The following is a 20,546-nucleotide window of genomic DNA, read 5'->3' on the forward strand; positions in this document are numbered from 1 at the left end:
AGAGGACCTGGCTACTTGATAAGATCCAGCTGCATTAAAGGAAACCTCAGAGCAGGTATATTATGAATCAAGCATGGACAAATAAGTCTATTTACGTTTGTCTCAGTTTCTTCCTTTTCTATTCTTCACTTTGCCACATTTCTGCATAAATTTGGGATAGTTGTTGTTTTCAGTCCTCATGAAAATTGCCAAAAATATACATTTTTCTTTGCTATTTTTTGTTAATTTGTTAGTTTTACTAAGATATGCATTTGCATAAACACTTTTTAAACATGTGTGCTTGGGTACACAGTTTTCACTTGGTGGACTGCATCGTAATATCCAGAAAGTTGTGAATTTCAAAGGATAATTTTGTTTCAGTTTGGCTGTTATTTCAGGAAGTGCAAATTAGGTACGGTTCACATTAACATAGGAGTCAAAGCAAAATTCTCCCCATCCGTATTATTTTTTTTAAAAAATTAAAACTATATAACAACCGAGCAAAATCAAGATACATCAGAACTAAATAGAGTATGTATCCTTTGCATATTTGAAACATCATTTGGAGATTTAATTTAGGTATCCAAATACAGGCATGTGACCAAGATGACGGTGAAGATTAAGATAACAGATGCCGTGGCAATAAATCTTTCCAAAATGACTTCTGGGGCTCCAGTGGTATTAAATTACCACCTTGTCTAGTAATAAATGTCATGAAAGGCCCTGATGTTGCCATGAAGTTATCATGTCTTGCAACTACGGACAGGGGATAAATTAAATTCAGTTTGCATTTAAAAGTGAATTTACCTAATCTGCACTTTCCAAAATAATGTGTGAATCAAAATTAAGTCATTCTTCCACATTTGCACGTCTCTGAACTTGGCAATGTAGTTCTCCAGCCAAGTAATGTCTACAAAAATATATATATTAGGGTAAAGTGTGCCTCTAAATGCCTGTTTTAGTTAAAAGAAGAAGAAAAAGAAGAAGAGTTTGGATTTGATTTCCTGCCTTTCACTCCCTTTAAGGAGTCTCAAAGCGGCTAACATTCTCCTTTCCCTTCCTCCCCCACAACAAACACTCTGTGAGGTGAGTGGGGCTGAGAGACTTCAAAGACGTGTGACTGGCCCATGGTCACCCAGCAGCTGCATGTGGAGGAGCGGAGACGCGAACCCGGTTCCCCAGATTACGAGACTACCGCTCTTAACCACTACACCACACATAAAGAAATGCATTATATTAGGAGCAACGGCTTGCAAAAATGTGCATATTAGTCCAAAACGCACACCAAAATGTGTTTAGAAGAAATTCGCACTAAAATACTGACAAATTTTCCTGAGGACTTTTTTTTTAATTAAAAAGAAAATGCACAAACTCATGCAGGAAGTAGAGAACTGATCTTAAGACTGGGAAAATGCAAAACTGAGAAAACATTGGTTGCAGGGGATTGGACTAGATGACCCGTGGGGTCCCTTCCAACTCTACAATTCCATGACAGCTCCATCCACACCTCTGAGCACCCTGTCCCTGCTAGACGCAAGAGAGAGAGCAATGGGCTTTTCTTTCCTGTAGGCAAGAGAGGAACTTTGTGACTGGGGATAAATGAACTGAAGGAGAATTGGTTTGGCAGGGGTCACGTTTCTGGCTCTTCCCTCTATTTGGCTTTGAGGCCTTGGGTAAGCCACTTGTCTCGCATCTAGTCCCCCATCCTGTTTCCACGCGTGGCCAGCCAAACTGCCTCCGGGAAGCTTAAACAGGGCATAAAAACCAGAATGAGCAACAAAGTAAACACACCAAAAATTAAATCAGAAAAACATGAACATGTTGCATGTCTGTCTTGGCCTTTTTCCTGAGTCTCAATTCCCCCGTGCCTGATTTGTGGCTTATTACTGGGAAAATGTGGAACGGCTATACCCAGACCCTCCCTGCAACAACTGCGGTTCAAAGGCTTCTGAATATCAGTTGCTCAGGGAAACAATGGGAGAGGACTATCATGCTTACCTCCTGCTTGTGGGCTTCCAGGAGGCATCTGGTTGGCCAGAATGGGAAACAGACTAGAGGGATCTTTGCTCTGATTAACTGGGATAGGGAAGGGCAACTATGTCAATTTTGGTGTCTCATTTTCTCCAACCTGAAATTCAGTTCTCCACATTTCCACATCAGTTTGTGGTGTGGGGATGTTTAAATCTCTCTTTTTAAAAAAACCAAACCAAAGCACCAGCATTTCATTACAAATTTCCCCTAATATACAAATTGTTGTATGTGTATTTTGTGTAACATACACATTGCAAAGCAATTTCCCTTAATACAATGCATTTTTGCATGCCATTTTCACTAATATATGGGTAACTAGCATCTTAACGCAAGGGTTTTGATTCCAAGGATCCGAGCATAAAAACAAAAACTCCCAGAAACACCCCCTCCCCCGGCAAGGTGCAAAGACACTTCTCTGGGACAATAAGGCCCTGGCAAGGAGATGGGTCAAGCAGAGAGAGTTCCTCCAAATCAGGAGGGAAGCTGCCGCGGTCACAGTTTGCACTGCCGGAAGATGACCCAATTGCCAGTGCAATGGCTGGTGCCTCCCTACCCTCGGCACAATGGGCTGTGGGAACTGGCTTCTCAAGACTCCCACTCGGATCCTGAAGCCCAGAAAGTGGCTTATCAGGGCTATGTGCACCGCCAAGACACAGGGATGCTCCTTCAGTAAGCGCAACCTCTGGGGAGCAGTCCTCAGCATTTGCAGTTGCCTCAATAATAATAATATTATAATAATTTATTATTTATACCCCGCCCATCTGGCTGGGTTTCCCCAGCCACTCTGGGCGGCTCCACCCAAATATTAAAAACACAGTACAGTCCAGCATTAAACATTAAAAACCTCCCTCAAGTGTGGACTGTTTCTACTTGCTTCTGCAGTGTTCTCGGCCCTAGCCCCACCCTTGCCTTCTGTTCCCTGAGGGTATTTTACCTGCCCTCTGGCTGTCCCCTGACCACCCTGTATGCCTAGAATTTGGGCAGGTGGCAGCAAGAGGGAGTCTTTTGTATTCTGCTTGCATCGGCCGGACTCTTGCCAATGCACTGTGCAGAAAGCTTTGGAATGTACAACTCTTGCTACCCCAGGCAGAGGTGCAAGTGTAGAGTTCTCTCCTGGGAAGAGATGGAGCATCACTTTCTCATCCAAGTATCTGCCACTTGCTTCAGAATCCCTGGAGTCTTGTAGCTGCCTTACACCCAATGGAGTAAGCCTTCAACTGCTGGCCAAGATTACAAAGTGATACCATCTGAAGATAGACTCCTGGAGGCGTGGAATCTGTGTCGATTTGAAAAATCTAGCTTTATGGACACCTTCGTGAGAGACTGCAATGCCTGTATGCATATCAAAAGCAGGTGCCGTTATTTCCATCCCTTGGAAAGATTGCCAGGAATTTGCAACCTGATTATTGCAAAAAGGACTACTGTCTCAGCGGTTTTACCTTGAAGTGGTGCCTGATTAAGCTTTTTTCTTAATACAAAAAAAGAAAGAAAGAAAAGATAGAAGATGATTCCTGCTAGATCAAACCAAAGGTCCATGTAGTTCAACACTATGTTCTTACAATGTTCTCTGTGAGGGGGAAACTACAGCCTGCAGGATTCTTTGGGGGGTGTCATGTGCTTCAAAGGTGTGTTGAATGTGCTTTAAATGTATTGTGTGGATTTGTCATGGGTGTCCTAATAATTTCAGGTGACCTGTTTGCCTATGTTGTTTGAAATTAAATGGTGCAGGCAAAGGCACAGTGACCAGCAAGCACCAATGACCAGCCCTGGACAGTTGTGGGGGCATAAACTTGTCAAGGGTATAAAATATCTAAAGCCTCCACTTTTGTTTTGCTCTGCACCCAGTCAGGCACTCACTCCCATGTGCAAGTCAAAACACCAGCCAAATGGTAACAAGCAGCTGAGACGCCAATAGAAAAGGCTCTATCAAAGCCACTGTTGGAGTCCCATTGGCAAAGAGAGGGTTAAACAGACCTTTCTTCATGTGGGAGGAGCCAGTTGGTGGGCGGAGTCACTGTTGCTGGTCTTTGAGCCATTGCTCAGTTCAAAATTAAATATTGGCTACTAGCCTGAAAGTCAGAACTTCAAAATGCACTGGGCACATTTGGTTCAATCTCCAGGTGGATCTGGGAGAAACTTCAGCCTGAAACTCTGAAGAGCTGCTGCCAGTCAGTGTTGACAACACTGAACAATATCGACCAAGGATATCGCTCTATACAGTGGTACCTCTGGTTACGAATGCTTCTGATTACGAACGCTTCAGGATACGAGCTCCGCTAACCCAGAAGTAGCTGCTCCTGGTTCTGAACTTTGCCCCAGGATGTGAATGGAAATCACACGCCAGAGGCACGTGCACAGCGGGAGCAATGGCAGAGCTTCAAGCTCTGGCGCCGGTGAGGCAGAGAGCAGGTGGGGGCGGGGGCTGGCGCGCATCCTGGGGGTGTGGCGCCCAGCGTGGGCAGGGGGGCAGCTGCGATGGCACCCCACCGTGATCACGCTGCCAGGGGTGATGTGCTCCCCCCGCACTTCTCTTCCTCCGCCAGTGCGCTAGAGGCCCCATTAGCAAAAGCGCGCCTCAGGATAAGAACGGTTTCAGCTTAAGAATGGACCTCCGGAACAAATTAAGTTCATAACCAGAGGTACCACTGTATAAGGCAGCCTCCTACACTCCTATGCGGGGTGGCCAGGCTACAAGACCTCTCAGATCCAACCCTTTATCCCTCTCAGATTCCTTCCACAGGCATGGAAGGTCCAGCGTTCAACTCACATTCAACTGCACCAAATATTATTGCTTTGCACCCAAGGAACTGGCCATCTTCCTACAGGCTGTGCCCCCTATTAGATGAGTCTAAGTGGCAGCCACAGGATGAGGTGCTGGTATCATTATTTTCATTGAAGTTCTAATAACTGTTATTATTACTTTGAGCTTTGCTCCCTCTGGTGTGGAAAACTCTTTTGCTTGACGCATGCAGCAGAGACTTTGGGGAATGTTCAGTCCCTTCTTATCTCTTTGCTTCCGCAGCATACACACCAACCTCTACAATCATTTCAGGAGAAATGATTTCTCCAATAAGCACAAAGACTCTCCTCCTACGCTCTGGAGAGGAATGGAGTCCCTTGGCAAGATTGCTCGTCATTGTTGGGAGAATATAAGGCGGACTTCTCCCTGGACGTGTTTTCAAAATACACTAGACCACTCACAAAGGGATCATAATATTCCCTTTATGGCTATTGGGAACCATAAACAAGAAACAGACTCTCTACAAAATCCCTCTCTTGCTAATTGGTTCCACGCTGTGTAATTCAACGTCAGCACCAACTCATACCTTTGACAAATGGGACACTCGTCCAGAGCACCAAAGAACCAGTTCCAAAACAGTGCTGCCCTCACACCTGGCCTCTCACTATCATCAGCTGTCACAGCTGTTTCTACAAGTTGTGCTGTGTTTCTGTTTTCTTTATTTAGCAAGATTTATATGCTATTTAACATTAATAATAAAAAATCTCTAAACAGTGTACATAAAATGGTATAAAATAGTCATTAAAAAGGCAATAAAAGCAGACTTTAAAAAGTAGATGGGGGGGGAAATTAAAAATAGATAAAATTATCAGATTTTAAAAGCAAATAAGCACAATAAAATTACATGTCTGAGTATGTTTTTAACAGTGCAATGAAGGCTCCTGGTTAATATTAAGAGGCAAGGGGTTCCAGTTGCTGCCATGCTATAAGATTGATTTCTCGCATGTGTGGAACATTATGTGGCACTTGTAAAAGTGCCAGTTCCACAGAACACAGCAATCTAGTGGGCCCATATAGGGTAAGGCAATTGTTGCCTTGCCTGCCCTAGCCAATTTGGCAGGTTGTCTGAAAGACTCCAGGGCAGGAGAATGCTTGCAAGGCAAGTGGAAGTGGTTGCAGGAAGTTATGGAGGTCTAATGATGAGCAGGGTTAGGAAATTTGTGCCCTTCCAGCTATTGTTGGAAAGAGAATCCTATCATCCCTGCACACTGGCCATGTTGCTGGGACTGATGAGAGTCCAACAATAGCCAGAGGGAGCCCTACACTAGGGACCAGGAGAGTGTGGCATTTATGACCAAAGGCTTTGATAAAGTGTGGGATGGATATAGGAAGGAACCTTGTCCCACCTGGGGCTAGTTCTGTTCGCCATCTCCAAGTTAGGCAGAACTACCCAGTCAGGACCTTCTCTCTGTACAGTAGGACAGCATCTTATGTGGGGGTTTAGTTCCAAGGGCTCTGCATATATGTAAAATCAGGATGGCTTCTGTAATTCCAGGGATGACCCAGGAAAATCAGGATACTTGAAGGGTATGTAAGATGTGATCATACCAAACACAAGTGTGTCTGGCATGTAAGTAGCACTTGCAAAGAGATGTACAGAGAATTCAAAATTCAGAGTCTTGCTGGCCTTATTAGGCCTGCAGGTTAAAGATTCCCCAACCCTCGGCTATAGTAGTTCTTGCACTTGAAAACTGCTGCTAAAAGCATGCCTCTGGGAAATGAGTCATGTTTCCTTACTCTTGATTAGAAACACAGGATGCTGCTTTATACCAAGTCAGAACGTTGGTCCATCGCAGTATTATCTGCACTGACTGGCAGTGGTTCTCCAGGGTTTTAGGGAGGGGTCCCTCCCTACACTACCTGGAGATGCTGGGGACTGGATCAGGAGGCTCTCCTGCCGCTGAGCCAAGACCCTTCCACTAATCTGATATGCTAGGGAAATATAATTCAATTCCAACATGCTTAGTTTTAGCAAGGGGAACAGCATGGGGGTGGATTCCCCCCCACCCACTGGATGGTCAAAGCTTAGTTCCCCGGGAGAAAAATGTGAATATTTATTTGAACTTCAATTCTATCAGATCCATTTCCATGCAACTGTTTTTCTATTTATTTAATCATGCAGGGGAGAAACACGGACATTCTCTCCAACTGCAAGGACCCTCTCACAAGGGGCAACATGTTGAGAAACTGCTGGCAATTTGCATGAAAGAGACAGGGACATGGGCTGTATTGGCTAATTGCTCCTATTCATTCTAGGGTAACCTTTTATTGATTATGGGGCTGGATATTATTATTATTATTATTATTATTATTATTACCTGATTTATTTCTTTTTGCAGTCTCTTAGAAGCTGCCCGGGGAGCAAACTAAAGGTAGTGTGTGAGATATGCGTGGATGTTTTCACCCACTTTAATCCAGTTCCATGTTTGAGTGGAACAGCAAATATGGGGGAGAGGCGGTGCATCACTCCCTCTCAGCTGTTCAGCCATTTAAAAACACCCCTAACTTCTTTTCTTCCCATAGGAGACGAAGATTCTAGATCCACATATTTTTTCCTCCACAGAGAGAAAAAAGGGCTGAGGAGGGGGATTCATAGCAGGCATAAAACCTGCAGGAAAAATATTATGTATTGCTCTCTCCACCAGAGCTCCTTGTAGCTGTATTGAAGCGGAAATCAACATCAGGGCAGACTTTATAGAACCCCCGTGTCATGTTCAGTCTGGTTATTAGAGAGCTGAGTCAGGAATGTATTTGGAAAAGTAAACAAGACTATTTTTTAGTAACTCTTTTTATTGCATCGTTGTGCATGCATAAGGACCTGCTAACTGGGTCCAATTCAAAGCAATTGAATTAGAATCAAGACCTTGGGCTCAAGTATGCCCAGTGCTAACAAAATCTGCAGAGGCTTCCAGATTTTTATCAGGCCCACTAATTCCTCAAAGTTGTGTCCTATTCCTTCCCTGCAGGGTGCTTTACCTTACGATGTTAGAAGAGCAAACAGTCATTTAAAGTAATTTTTCTATACCCTAAATCCTAATATGGGCATTTCATGCTTAGCTTGCTAGCATTGGAACCAAATAGATGGCAATTAAGATCCACCTAGAAATCTCAGAGCCAAAACGTGCTAGCAGGTGCCATGGAATGAGTGCTACTTGGTTTCCCCCAGAGTAGAATCTAGAGCAAGGATGGGGAAATTTTGGGGCCAGACACAAAAGTGGGCAGAGCAACAAAATTTTTATATTTTGTACTGTAGGTGAGTTCCTACACACACTTGCACACCCCTCTCTATCCTCCATTCAGGCAAGCAAGAGGCATTATCAGAGTTTAAGGACACATCCCAGTCAGGCAAGAATGCTCAAAGAGGTTGCAAAGCAGGGCCAGTGAGGGGTGTGGCCTGAGGAGAAGGGGTGGTGTGGGGAGAGTCCCAAGAGCCAGATGGGGAGATCTGGAGAGCCACATTCCAAACCCAGGCTGAAGGTTCCCCACCTCTGCCTTAGAGGAAACTTAGCAAGGGAGAAAGGAGGTGGTAATTGTAGCAGTGATATGGTGTGTAATGGCATAAGAGCATAGAAGAGCAAGTAAGAACAAAAGAAGGGCCAATGGCCCATCTAGTCCTTATTTGTCTGTCTGTCTGTCTTGCTTGTAAGTTTCCCATTGTGGCATCTGGCTGACCAGGTGCTGGACTTGGACACAGTGCTTTAAAGCACAAACCTGTGTCTAGAAACGCAGCACAAAAGCAAGTCTAGATGAGACCTCAGTTCATCACTAACACACTAATATTGTGTCAAAACTATATTGCAGACTATGCCCACAATAAAGCACCGGTCTGAAGGGGCTGTAATGCATCAGCAGTGGGTTTATTCTGCACTAGTTTACTCTTCAATGTTACCACAATAATGCTATCACAGGAGTGTTGGGAAATAAAGCCGTGTGATCACCCTAAAACTTTTTACAGCATTGAAAACAGGATTGCATGTGACCATCCCAACAGCACCATGGGCAAAAATAATCATGAATGCACAATGAAAAGGACATTTGGACTCTGAAGAGGCCCTCAGAGCTGGGTGATACATTGCAACATTTTATTGTAGGCCCCATTTATTAATAGCAACTCGCTCCTTAAATATTTGAGCCTCTTTTATTTAAATGTTTGGGTCAGAAGGAATGCCCTTTCTGTTGGTTGTTTGTTTGTATATATGTGTGTGTTTAATTGTTTAAAACCATCAGGCGTAAATATTTGACTGTTTGTATCTCCAGAGGCACTTCCCAGATGCTATCAAGCATCCTGCTTGGATTTGGAAGGATAAGCAGGAATGGCCTATTTTAACCTAAAAGATGAAAATGTAGATTACTGAGACTATAATAAAAGTACTGTATAGGATAAATATAGCCAGAGCTTTGGGCATTTGTAGTCTCCAATGTTTTAGTAATATATAGAACATAATTTACTTTTGTTGTTGTTTAGTCGTGTCCGACTCTTCATGACCCCATGGACCAGAGCACGCCAGGCACTCCTGTCTTCCACTGCCTCCCACAGTGGTCAAAATAATTTACTACACACATTAAATTAAGATAGTGTTGCGTGCCACCCCAATCTCCAAGCAGTGCAAGACTCCAAGTGTTCCAAGCGCTTACCTGGGGTTTGTGTTTCCTTTTGAGAATGAGGGACAGTGGAGACTCTGGTGTCTTTATATGTGGTTTATTTACACATACTGTATATACCTGAGCCTATGATGGAGAGGTCCATAGCATCAACACCCCAAGAGGGTTTTGTTTCCCCCACAGCCACAGTCTTGGATTCAAACAGAAATCAACCATTGTGTTTTCTGGCTTGCTGCCTTTACCTGTCTGCAACTTTTTTTCCTCCAGGTCACACTCATTTGACATCTGACACAGAGCCCACTCTCCTTGCTTTCTTAATGGCCCATCGCCTTTCCTTTGTTTTCTAAATGGCTCATCACCCTAGGTGACTGCCTTATTAGGAAACTAGCCTGTCTTATATTTTAACCCTTGCTGGATCCAAGAGTTCAGGAGGTTTGATTAAATTCTAGCTCTTACTGAATACAGGAATTTAGGAGAGTATGGCATCCCACAACTCATAATAGTATTTTGGAATGTGGGGAAAATATGCCTTGAAGAATCTGATGGTCTACACTCTTTCTGGTGGAAGAGGCAGAATACCAGAGATAAAGGATCAAGGATCACCACTGTTTGCTTCAATATTATACAAATTAGGTGCATGACCGCAGGTACACAAGGAAATCATAAATTTAGAAGTCCAAGTCTGAGCATTTGATATTATAATTGTCCTCTTTTAAGGTCCTCCTTTCTAATCACATCTTATTCTTATGAATACAGAAGTTACATAATTGTGGAAGGGTCAGAGCACAGCGCAAGAGCGCATGCTTTGCATGCAGAGGTCCTGGGTCAATCCCTGGCATCCCCAGAGCTGGGAAAGACTTCTGCCTAAAAGCCTGGAGAGCAATTGCCTGTCCATGTGAACACTGAGCTAGAAAGACTGTTAACCTGACTGTGTGGAAGGCAGTTTTCTATATTCCTAGAATCAAACAACATCATATATTTAAGCAGTCTTATACCACTCAGTAATGTCTACCCTGACTGGCAGCAGGACTCTAGCTCTACCTGGGGAGGCTGAGGGTTGAACCTGGGATACTTTACCACTGACCTACTATAGCACTCCCCCAAACAGAGAGTACAAAGTCATAAAAACAGTCCATCTAGCTCAGTATTGTTGACTAACTGGCAGTGGCTCTATAGCACTTCTGGGGATTTTAGGTGTCCCCCACTCCCACCCCTGGTTTATATTGTATTTATTTATTTTAATTTTGATTTCTTACCTGCCCTTCACCACAAGGTCCCAGGACAAGCTGCAGCTGTGTTAAAATCCAAACAGAATATTAAAATCCAATGAAATGATGTAAATCAAACCAAATAATGTACATCAGACAACAGAGGAAGTAGTTAGTTTTGGTGTTTTTAAACGTTTGGATCGTATTTCGTATTTTTAATAAGTTCCAGATAACTTAATTGTTTAATACGTTATGGAGGGCAATGTAATAAATACTTCCCACCCACCTCCACATCAGCATGAAAATGGACAAATGCTGCATCGATATCATTCACTTTTGCTTTCCCCCCCAAAAAGTACCCAAACAGTTTTGGGTGAATGATGGTGGTGCAGTGAGGATAATATTGACTTGAAGCAATACCTGGTGGCCAAAGGAGGCTGGGCCTAGGGCTCTGTCATGAAAGGTTTTCTGTGTCCGCTCTCCTGCTGGGCCTTAACTTCATTCCGCCTTCCCATTTCCATTTCCAGGGACTGGAAATTGCACTCTGCCCAGATTTGATTCTCTTCACCATCTGAAACCAGCCAACCTACCCTTTTGAACTCCCAGCCAAGAGTCTCCAGGGCAGAAACGAAACACAGGCAGGCAGGAGCCACAGGCAGGTGGCCACTGAGCCTTTGGCTGGGGCGGCTTGTCCCTCTGAGGTGCCCTTTTGCCTCCTCTGCCCCCCTCCCACTGCCTCCATTCCTTTCAGTCGAGGCAGGAGAATTTACCTAGCATGTGAGAGGAACGAAGCATGTGGGGGGCGGGACTATGGTCGCCTATAGCCAATCACAACGCAGGCTGTGAGCATGTGCAGTGCCGCTTCTTACCTGAGCAGCAAGTTCTCAGGAGGAGGCAGGCAGCCTTCTTGCTGCCCTCAGAGGAGCCTGCAGGGCTGCAAGTAGCAACACCCTGGCTTGCTTTTGAGAACAGTTGCCATCACCATCAACAATATCATCACTGAGAGCATTAAATAGGAGTAAACACCATTGAACTCAACAGGACTTCTGAGTAGACTTGGTTAGGGCTATAAGTAGCATTAAATAGGTACATTCATGAAAAATTATGCCTTTATGATTTATTAAAATAGTTATAGACTGCCCCCTCATACAAAATAACAGGGCAGCATACAACAAAAATTTACAGAAAGTTTAAACTACCATTAAAAACAATACAGAATATTCATTAAACGACTGGGTCATCATATCAGTTTAAACCACTGACTATTAATTAATGGCTATTAATTAATGGTCGCTATATAGAACCTCCAGGTTCAGAGGCAATAGATCTCAAAATGACAGCTACTGAGGATCAAGCTGTGGTGGAGGGTTGTTACCTTATTTATTTATCGTTTAAATAATTTGTTAGTCACATAATGCAGGACAGTCTATGGTTTAAAAACATACAAAATAATTTGTTTCATGTCTTCCTTTGAGCTTATTGGGCAGATTGTTGGACTGGATCCTGGCCTTTCAGCTGAGTTCCATTTGCAAAATAGCAGAAAGAAAAAAGAAAAAATTCCATGCATACAACCAGAGAATGGCTGAGAAACATTTGGTGTATTATCCTTGCTTATGAATAAAATAACGTACTATAAACATTGACTTGGTTCAATCGGTAAGGAAGGCTTCAGAGATTTGGCAGCTTCTCATTTTATATTGGAGTAAGATTAAACGGGTTGCAGGATGTAAGACAAGTAGTGTTGTTTATGATTTGGTGCTCTTTAAATATTGACTGGAATTGGTTTTGGTCTATGTTGTTTATCATTTGACTTACTGTTCTTTTCTATTCAGTTAAGAACTTTAGAATGAAATATGACAGCAGTATAACCTTGGTGGTTCTTTCTTACAGTTTTAATATACAGTTAGACATTGTTTATTTTTAAAATAATATGTATTTCTGTGTGTGTGTGTGTGTGTGTGCGTGCGTATGCGCCCTCCCACCCTCCCACATTTTTAAAGACAACTCAATAAAGATTTTGACTTGAAGAATCCTCCCAACCTCAAAAAGATGTTGTTTTGCCAGAGAAACATAATGGCTCAAATGTTTGCAGAAAGCGGAGCAGCCATCAAAGCGAGGCGGTTAAGAAAAACGTGGAGGAACTTTCCGTGGGTCACCCAACCCTCCTAGACCCATAATTCTTTAAGCCTGTTGCACTGGAAACAACTAGCGAAACAACGCAGGGAATGCTGTCTGGATTAATCGGGTATTATGTATGTTTAAATGAGAAGGATCAACCCAGCAAATATTCCAGCAAAAATATCAAGTTTGGACACATCCATATAGGAGGAAGAAAGTGGACAGCTAATTAATATTTGATATGTGGAGAAAGGCGGAAACCCAGAGCCAGCCAAGCTGGAGAATAATACGACTTTATTGATTTTGGATTACTCACCCGGGACGGATAAAATTAAACCTGAGGTTCCTAAGGGATATAGAGAAACATCCACTGCAGAAGAAAGCATTCTTCTTCGGCTCCAAAGTGCACACCCCAAGTTGTGAATTGATGCTTGCTCAGACCTTGTGTCTGAACAAACAGGAGGAGGCATAAATCAGGAAAGATGGTCGTTCCTGACTCAGAGCTGTTCCAAAGGTTGCTTGGGGTCCAAGCTGAAAGAATGCAAATTGTTCCTGGGATTTAGGATTATTGTTATTATTATGAAATAAATCCTCGGTGCCTGCCCAGAATTAATATGGGAAAGCTGGAACTGGAGCCTTGATCCTCAGCCTGACCTGGGATAATATTTCTTATGTTGCTCAGAGTCTTACATCAGAAACACAAGATCAGGAGGGCTACTCACTTGAATGGTTAGATTAATCAACTAACGCTGTCATGAGGGCAAGGTTCAATTTGAATTGGTGAAGTCAGGTTTTGAACCAGGGCGTGGGGAAGAGCGCAGGTTCATTTCTATTTCTTATATTTTTAGCTAAACACCCACATTTTGACCAGGCAGGTGGCAGGAAGGGAAGAAGAAGAGTTTGGATTTGATTTCCCGCTTTATCACTACTCGAAGGAGTCTCAAAGCGGCTAACAATCTCCTTTCCCTTCCTCCCCCACAACAAACACTCTGTGAGGTGAGTGAGGCTGAGAGACTTCAGAGAAGTGTGACTAGCCCAAGGTCACCCAGCAGCTGCATGTGGAGGAGCGGGGACGCAAAACCGGTTCACCAGATTATGAGTCTACCACTCTTAACCACTACACCACACTGGCTCCAGGGGGTTAAGCAGCTTCCCCACCGCTGGTTTTCAGTAACAGGAAATCATGATTGACCTCATTCATGTCTCACTGTACCATTCAGACAGCAATTCCTGCTTCATCTGTCTGCCTAAATTCCACCACCTCAAGCATCCTGCACCACCTTGCTCCATGGTAGGGCCAGCTCACTTCATGGCATGGAGAGAAGCCTGATCACCTGCTGTGTGGGGATCAAACTGATGTTTAAAGCACAGAAGGCAGAGTGTTAAGGAAACTTAGCAATCCTAGAAAAGACCAGCTTCTGCTCTAGACTCCCTGTTCACTTCATCTATGAGCACAGCTCATTATTCAAGACTCAGCTAGGGACTTTTGGGCACTGCTCCAACCAACTCCTATTTCCACAAGGACAGAGGAGGGTCAGATTCCCTCTGGTTCCCTCTGGTCCCATGTCTCAATCTACACTCAGAGCTACCAAGGATGGGTGCGGTTAACAGGGGTTGGTTAGTTGCAGGATAAGGGAAGCCATTCCAAGACCTTCATTGTTTGACACACGGGAAGGACCTTTGGCCAAAACTACTGGATGTTTTGTCTATGGCTCCCTCCCTTCCCACCCAACTGGGTCACTGGATAAACAACCTTTGAGCGTTTCAGATTTCGACAGAAAATAAGCTGAGGTCTACAGGGACAAAGCAAAATAATAAAGTGCCAACCCGATTGTTCGTTTTAAAGCAATTTGACAGAGTTTGGAGGTTTAGCCAACTCTTAACCTACCAAAAAAAATAAATGTGTAGATTCTTTCCTAAGAATTCTTTTCTTTCAATTTTTGCACGTTGGAAGTTAAGCAGTTGTAGGCTTCCCCCCCCCCTGCCACCACCCCATGAAAAAATAATCCAAATTTCACACACATTTACACTTGGCCTGCTTTAATTCAGATTATTGCTGCATCACAGTGCAATAGCTGCATAGTGGCTTGCTTTTCTTACTATAATTCAAGATTGCTTTACCCCATATGTGCCCACACAGCCACTTTGATCTGTGGACTTGGCACTGTTACAGGCACCACATTATGTGTGTTCTGCAGTTGTAAGTAATTGATATTTTAGAGTGGCAGCACCTGCACTTTGGTACTCCCTGCCTGTTGAAATCTGGCAAGCATCTTCGCTGTACTCTTTTCAGCCCCTGCTTAAGATATTTGCGGGGGGGGGGGGGGCTATCCAGACACATAGATGTTGGTGTGTTTTAATCTCTTACTGTTAATTTTAATTTTCATTATTTTTATTACCGGTACTTGCCTTTAACGGTTTTTTATTGGCAATTTTAAGATTTCTTACAAACCCCTTAGAAGTTTTGTTACAATCAAGAGTTACATTAATTTTGTTAAATAAAAATAAATAAGGTGATAGGAAGTCTGCAAGTTTTTCTCAAGTTAATCAGAGAACTGCAGCTTTCTTTCAGCTTAGATGGTCGGAGCATGATGCTACTTAATGCCAAGATCAAAGGTTCAAGGCCTGTTCTGGCCACTTAGAGAGAGGGAATTAGCTCAACTGGGTGAACACATCCTTAAGAGATTATCACTGCATTGACCATTGGCAGCCAATATGTTTGACCCTGGACTGTATCCTGACTACTGGACTTCAGATTTGGCCTACTTGGATTGGCCCTGGACTGCATTTCCTAGATTTTGGACTTTGCATACTGACTTGCGGCCAGGTAGCTCAGGGGTTCAGGATACGGGGGAAACACACAGCAGTAGGTTTCCTTAATTTAGGAAAACGAGTTCACATCCTAGTATGGACACTGGTCTGCAGACAAAGAAAAGCAATGCTGGTTGCTGGGTGAAAGGGATGGAGCAGAAAACTGCTTGACCCATAGAAACAACAGACCTTTAGCTCTCCTGGATCAGGCCAATGGCCCATCTACTTCAGCATTCTGTTCTCATAGTGGTCAACAAGATGTCTATGGGGCGTTCATAAGCAGGACCTGAGTGCAACAGCCATCTTCCCATTGCAGCTCTAAGCAAGTGAAGACCAAAGCATTTGGAGGACATCATGTTGGGGGAGGCTCTGGGATCTCAGAATTTGAGGCTTGCTGCATCTGCCGAGTAGATACCCATCATTTCAGTACTTGGTTGCAGTCATAGAATTGTAGAATTGAGGGTCATCAAGTCCAACCCCCTGCAATGCAGGAAATCTCAGCACACAGTCCCCATCCAATTTGAAGACATTCTGGACCCTGCTTAGCTTTGCAAATGCGCTAGCAGTTTTATTGCTGCACCATTAGAAGAATAAGGAAGTCTTCTCCTTCTGTGGCCCAAACCCCGGCAGGCAGGTCCCTGTTCCCCCTTTCTCTCCCATGTTCCCAACCCCCCAGCACAGTACGTGTCTGGAGAGTATAACTGAGTATTGCAGTGTCTCTGTCCCAACATCACTGGGAACTGGGCAAAGGGTTGTAGCTCAGTTTGAGAACATCTTTTTCGCAAACAGAAGTTTATTGTTCAATCCCTGGCACCGCCTGGCAGGGCTAGGAAAGATTCCCTGTCTAAAACCCTGGAGAGCTGCTGGCGGTCAGTGCAGGCAGTACTGAACTAGATAGGCCAATAGTCTGATTAATTATAAAGGTGGCTTCCTATGTTCCTGATCAGCATAAGCAAACCCCAGCAGTAACACTGTGTAAGCATGTCATGGTTATGGACAGCTGCTACCTCCACCATAACAAGACAGAGTTGGCAGCCCAGGACTGACCTGCTGGGAGCCTGAAGGGCCCTGCCCTGCTTCTCTCCACCTGGCTTGGGGTGGGGCCTGACAGGCTCCATAAAGGACTGCTGCTGCTGCTGCTGCTGCTGCTGCTGCCGCCGCTGCTGGACAGAGAGGGCTCCATTTTTGTTTTGTTTTGTTTTTAAATTGCTTTTATTTTTTTATCTATGTTATTTTAAATTGTGATTGATATTAATGCTGTATTCGTTTTAGATTTTATGAATTATGTGGAAATTGTTTTCTGTTTGGTTGTGTACTTTTTAATGTGTTTTATTTATTGTTTATGACTTTTGTTACGTTGGTAAGTATGTAAATCTTGTCATGTTGTAAGCTGCCTTGAGCATTGCTTTAACTATGGAAAGGCGGCATACAAATAAAATGATGATGATGATGATATACTTGCGACATTTGACTGTCAAAAGTCTCAAAAAAGGACTCAGTTAAACTTAGAAAAGCCATTCCTTTCATTCTAAAGCGTTTGTTTGTTTGTTTGTTTGTTTGTTTGTTTGTTTGTTTGTTTGCCTGGCAGCTGACATGGATTGAAGTAGTCCATTTATCAATGGAGAGCCTACTCTTGTGCTCATCGCTGGCGTAAGTTTTACTGGCTTTTGCCAGGAGTTACTCACAGGGTTGTTGTGCATCCAGCCCGGAAGCATCGCACCGATGGGTACGGGCCAAATGAAATGTTACACAAGAATCGTGTGAAGAGTCTCCAGAAAGGGTGTGTGCGTGTCTTTATGAAAAGCATCTGTAGGAGGCACCCAGTTTCAAAGGGAGGCACAGCCACAGAGTGGGGCTTCTTCAATCCTTTCCCTGCCTGCTGCTTTTCTTCTGAAAAGTGGCTCCCTCCACGGCTGCTCTTCCACCTGGGAGATAAAGGATACAGATTAATGAGCCCGCCCCCCGTGGTGTTTCCCTACCAAAGTGGCCACCAAACAGACTTTGTGATATGGTCCTGGAGCCTTCTATTTCCTGGGAAGAAAAAAGGCAGAAGTTCTTCTGGACATCCCTAAAGCATTTCAGTGTCTGTCACCCTCGTGCCCTCCAGATGCTGGCTGGAGCTGATGGGAAACGTTGCCCAAAACATTTAGAGGGCACCAGCTTGACAAAAGCGTCTCCTGATTGTCACGTTGATCTGCTCAGATGGCTCCGTCACACAATGTCCTGTGCTGAACCCAAAATCCCACCAGAAAAACTTTCCTCTTTTTGCAAAAGCCACCGTGACCCTATACAGGAAGGAAGCATCTGCCGGCATTGCAGTGATCAAGGAAGGAAAGGGCTGAAGCACTATTTCCTACGTCAGCAGCCAGCTTCATGGATGTGACATTTTAAAAACAGAATCAAATGAGAACCTTCTTTGTAAATTGAAAATTCCTTGCCAAACAGCTGCCTTCCCCGTCTGGGTGAGCTAAGTCTCTTTGGCCTCCATTCAAACCCAGGGTGTACTCAGAGATGCCTAACTTCTTCACTGCCCAGTGGAGCCAAGCAATAGCTCTGAATCCCAACAAATGGGGCCTGCTGCAGCAAAATGTTGCAGTATATGCCCAACTACCAAGACAACATTGTGGGACCTGTGGTGCTTTAGTTTTGCTGGATTTCATCTCCCAGCTCCAGCCAACATGGCCAACGGTCAGAGATGATGGAAGTTGTAGGCTTACATTTAAAGCACCCCACAAAGAATCCTGGGAGCTGTATTTTTTAAGGGTGTTGGGGATTTTAGCTCTGTGGGGGATAAACTATAGTTCCCAGAATCTGGGGGTGCGCACAAAAATGTGCTTTAAATGTATTGTGTGTTATGTGCAGCCATATTCTAGCAACATCTGGAAGACCACAGGCTCCCTAAACCTGCCCCAGGAGTGGAGCTCCTGTTCAGGTTTCAAGATTCAAATTAATTTGGAAGTGGAGCCTTGTCATCCCATTCAGGTTTGGTGGGTGGTGTCAGAGTTTCAGGAGCAGAGAAAGGGAAAAAGAATAACCGTTATTTCCCCCCACCCTCTGGACTTTCCTTGCTTTGCTTAATAGCCCTAGCAGACTTCCAGATTAGTCTTTCTCTTGCAGTCTTTGACTCAGCTGCCATCCACCCTGTGGACCTCACAGGTGCTTCTTGGGCTGCTTTTGTTTTAATTACCATCTTAACATACTTCTAGGGAGTCTCCAGAACATGTATATGGCATTCATTTAATTTAAAGTGACTGTTTTCCATCCAAAACTGATAGACAGTCAACTACCTGAGTCAGCTATTAGAGGGAATATGACTGCAGTGGCTTTATGGGACCTCAATTACTTGCTGGAGAGCAACAGAATGAAAGGATTATTGTCGCTTTTGGGGCTTACCAGAAGCATCTGGTTGGCCACTGGTTGAAACAAAATGCTGGACTAGATGGACCTTTGATCTGATCCAGCAATAAGGCACTTCTTCTTTTCTTAAGCTCATCTAAGAAAGCAGTCATGGCCACCCATACAGTAGGATCAGCCAACTAAGGCAGGCCTCTATATCAACCTCTTCTATTCTTAGCATTTAAATGAGACTGCAGGGTTGGACCAGGCTGTTTTGCTGCTTGAGGCAAAACTGCAGCTCCCTTGGCTGCCAAAGTCACCCCCCGCCACGTGGGAATGGGGGGGGGTGTTGTCAGGTATAAATAGAAGATTCCTGTATTCAAGCAGCAGTCTCTCCCTAACTCATGAACAGTCAACATTTCATCCGGCTGCAGCGGAGGAGGGAAGGGTTGAGACCAGCAGTTTTTGTTGCCTCCTTTCCTGGAACTCGCTTATCCTAGCTGGTCATTCAAACAACCAGTAACTAAGAACCTGAACATGCAATTGATGGGCACGTCATCTCATGAAGCCATCTTTGAATTGGGGACTCCATTCAGAGAAATTTATTGTGGAATTCAATGTTGTGCTATGGTGAATGTGTGGAATTCAATGTCAGGCAGTGCTGGATTAAACCCTGTGGAGGCCCCATGGCAGTCGAAATCTCAAGGGGGGGGGCAGAGCTCACAAATTATCTCCTAATACATTTTTTATTTTACCAACCAACAATTTTAATAAACCAATTTTATTTCAAGATCAAATCAATCTTATTTTGATCCGTTGTCGCAAGGCCCCTGAAAGGCATGGGGCCCATAGGCCGGTGACTACTCTGCCTATTTCATAATCTGGCACTGTTGACATTTTCGTGTTATGGTGAATGTCCTACCAGTGCAAGCATTTCAGCTACCCAAATGGAATGGCCCCCTCTGCCCCTTCTGCGCATTGTTCTGGGGGTTTTCCCAAGCGCCACTGAGCCAATTTCAGGGGGCACAGCGGAAGGCAGCTCTGTTGTGTAAGAATAAGCCCTTGTGCAGAGCTTGCACTGAAGAGACTCATTAGGTGAATCCTGCCCAATGTATCTGCAACAAGCTGATATTTAAAAGCATGTAATAGCATGGCAGCCGAGCTCCTTGTTTCCTTCCGCAAAAAGTCATAGATGCATATAAAGCATTTGTGATAGAAAGGTTAGTGGCCCAACAAAACAACTGTTCAGCCACACCTTCTACAGAATGGCATTTGCTCATGCCCACTTGGCCGTGCCTCATCTAACCTCTTGCCATATGGTTTCCTGCGGCCCTCTCTGTCCATCATTTCCTGTCTGCGGTGGTTGCGGCTGGAGCATTGACCTCTCTTCCCACAGCTGTTAAAATCCTTGTTTGTTGCCAGGAGAGAACAACTGGGGAATGACTCAGAGGGACCTGGGTTGATGGAAGTGAAGGGCCATTTAGTCCTGGTTGCAACAGTGGTTGCCAGCCAGATGCCTTTGGGATGCCCACAAGCTGGGCATGAGGCAACAAGCCCCTCTGCCCCCACTGTCTGACCCCACAAGCATCAGAAACGCACTAAACCTGAACCCACAATTCCATTTGGTCCTTGTGCTAACAGCCATTGGTAAAGCTATTTAA

At 44.2% G+C, this 20,546-nt stretch overlaps 1 long non-coding RNA gene across 1 annotated transcript; it reads right to left on the bottom strand.

The window, feature by feature from the left end:
• Positions 1-1,487: 1,487 nt before the first annotated feature.
• Positions 1,488-11,400, bottom strand: LOC128418813 (uncharacterized). The gene is made up of 3 exons (XR_008331764.1): positions 11,041-11,400; positions 10,669-10,704; positions 1,488-1,724 (listed from the first exon to the last, which is right to left on the bottom strand). It is a non-coding gene; the product is annotated as an uncharacterized LOC128418813 (long non-coding RNA).
• Positions 11,401-20,546: the final 9,146 nt, after the last annotated feature.

This window comes from Podarcis raffonei, chromosome 8, assembly GCF_027172205.1.
Source record: "Podarcis raffonei isolate rPodRaf1 chromosome 8, rPodRaf1.pri, whole genome shotgun sequence".
Lineage (NCBI taxonomy): Eukaryota > Metazoa > Chordata > Lepidosauria > Squamata > Lacertidae > Podarcis > Podarcis raffonei.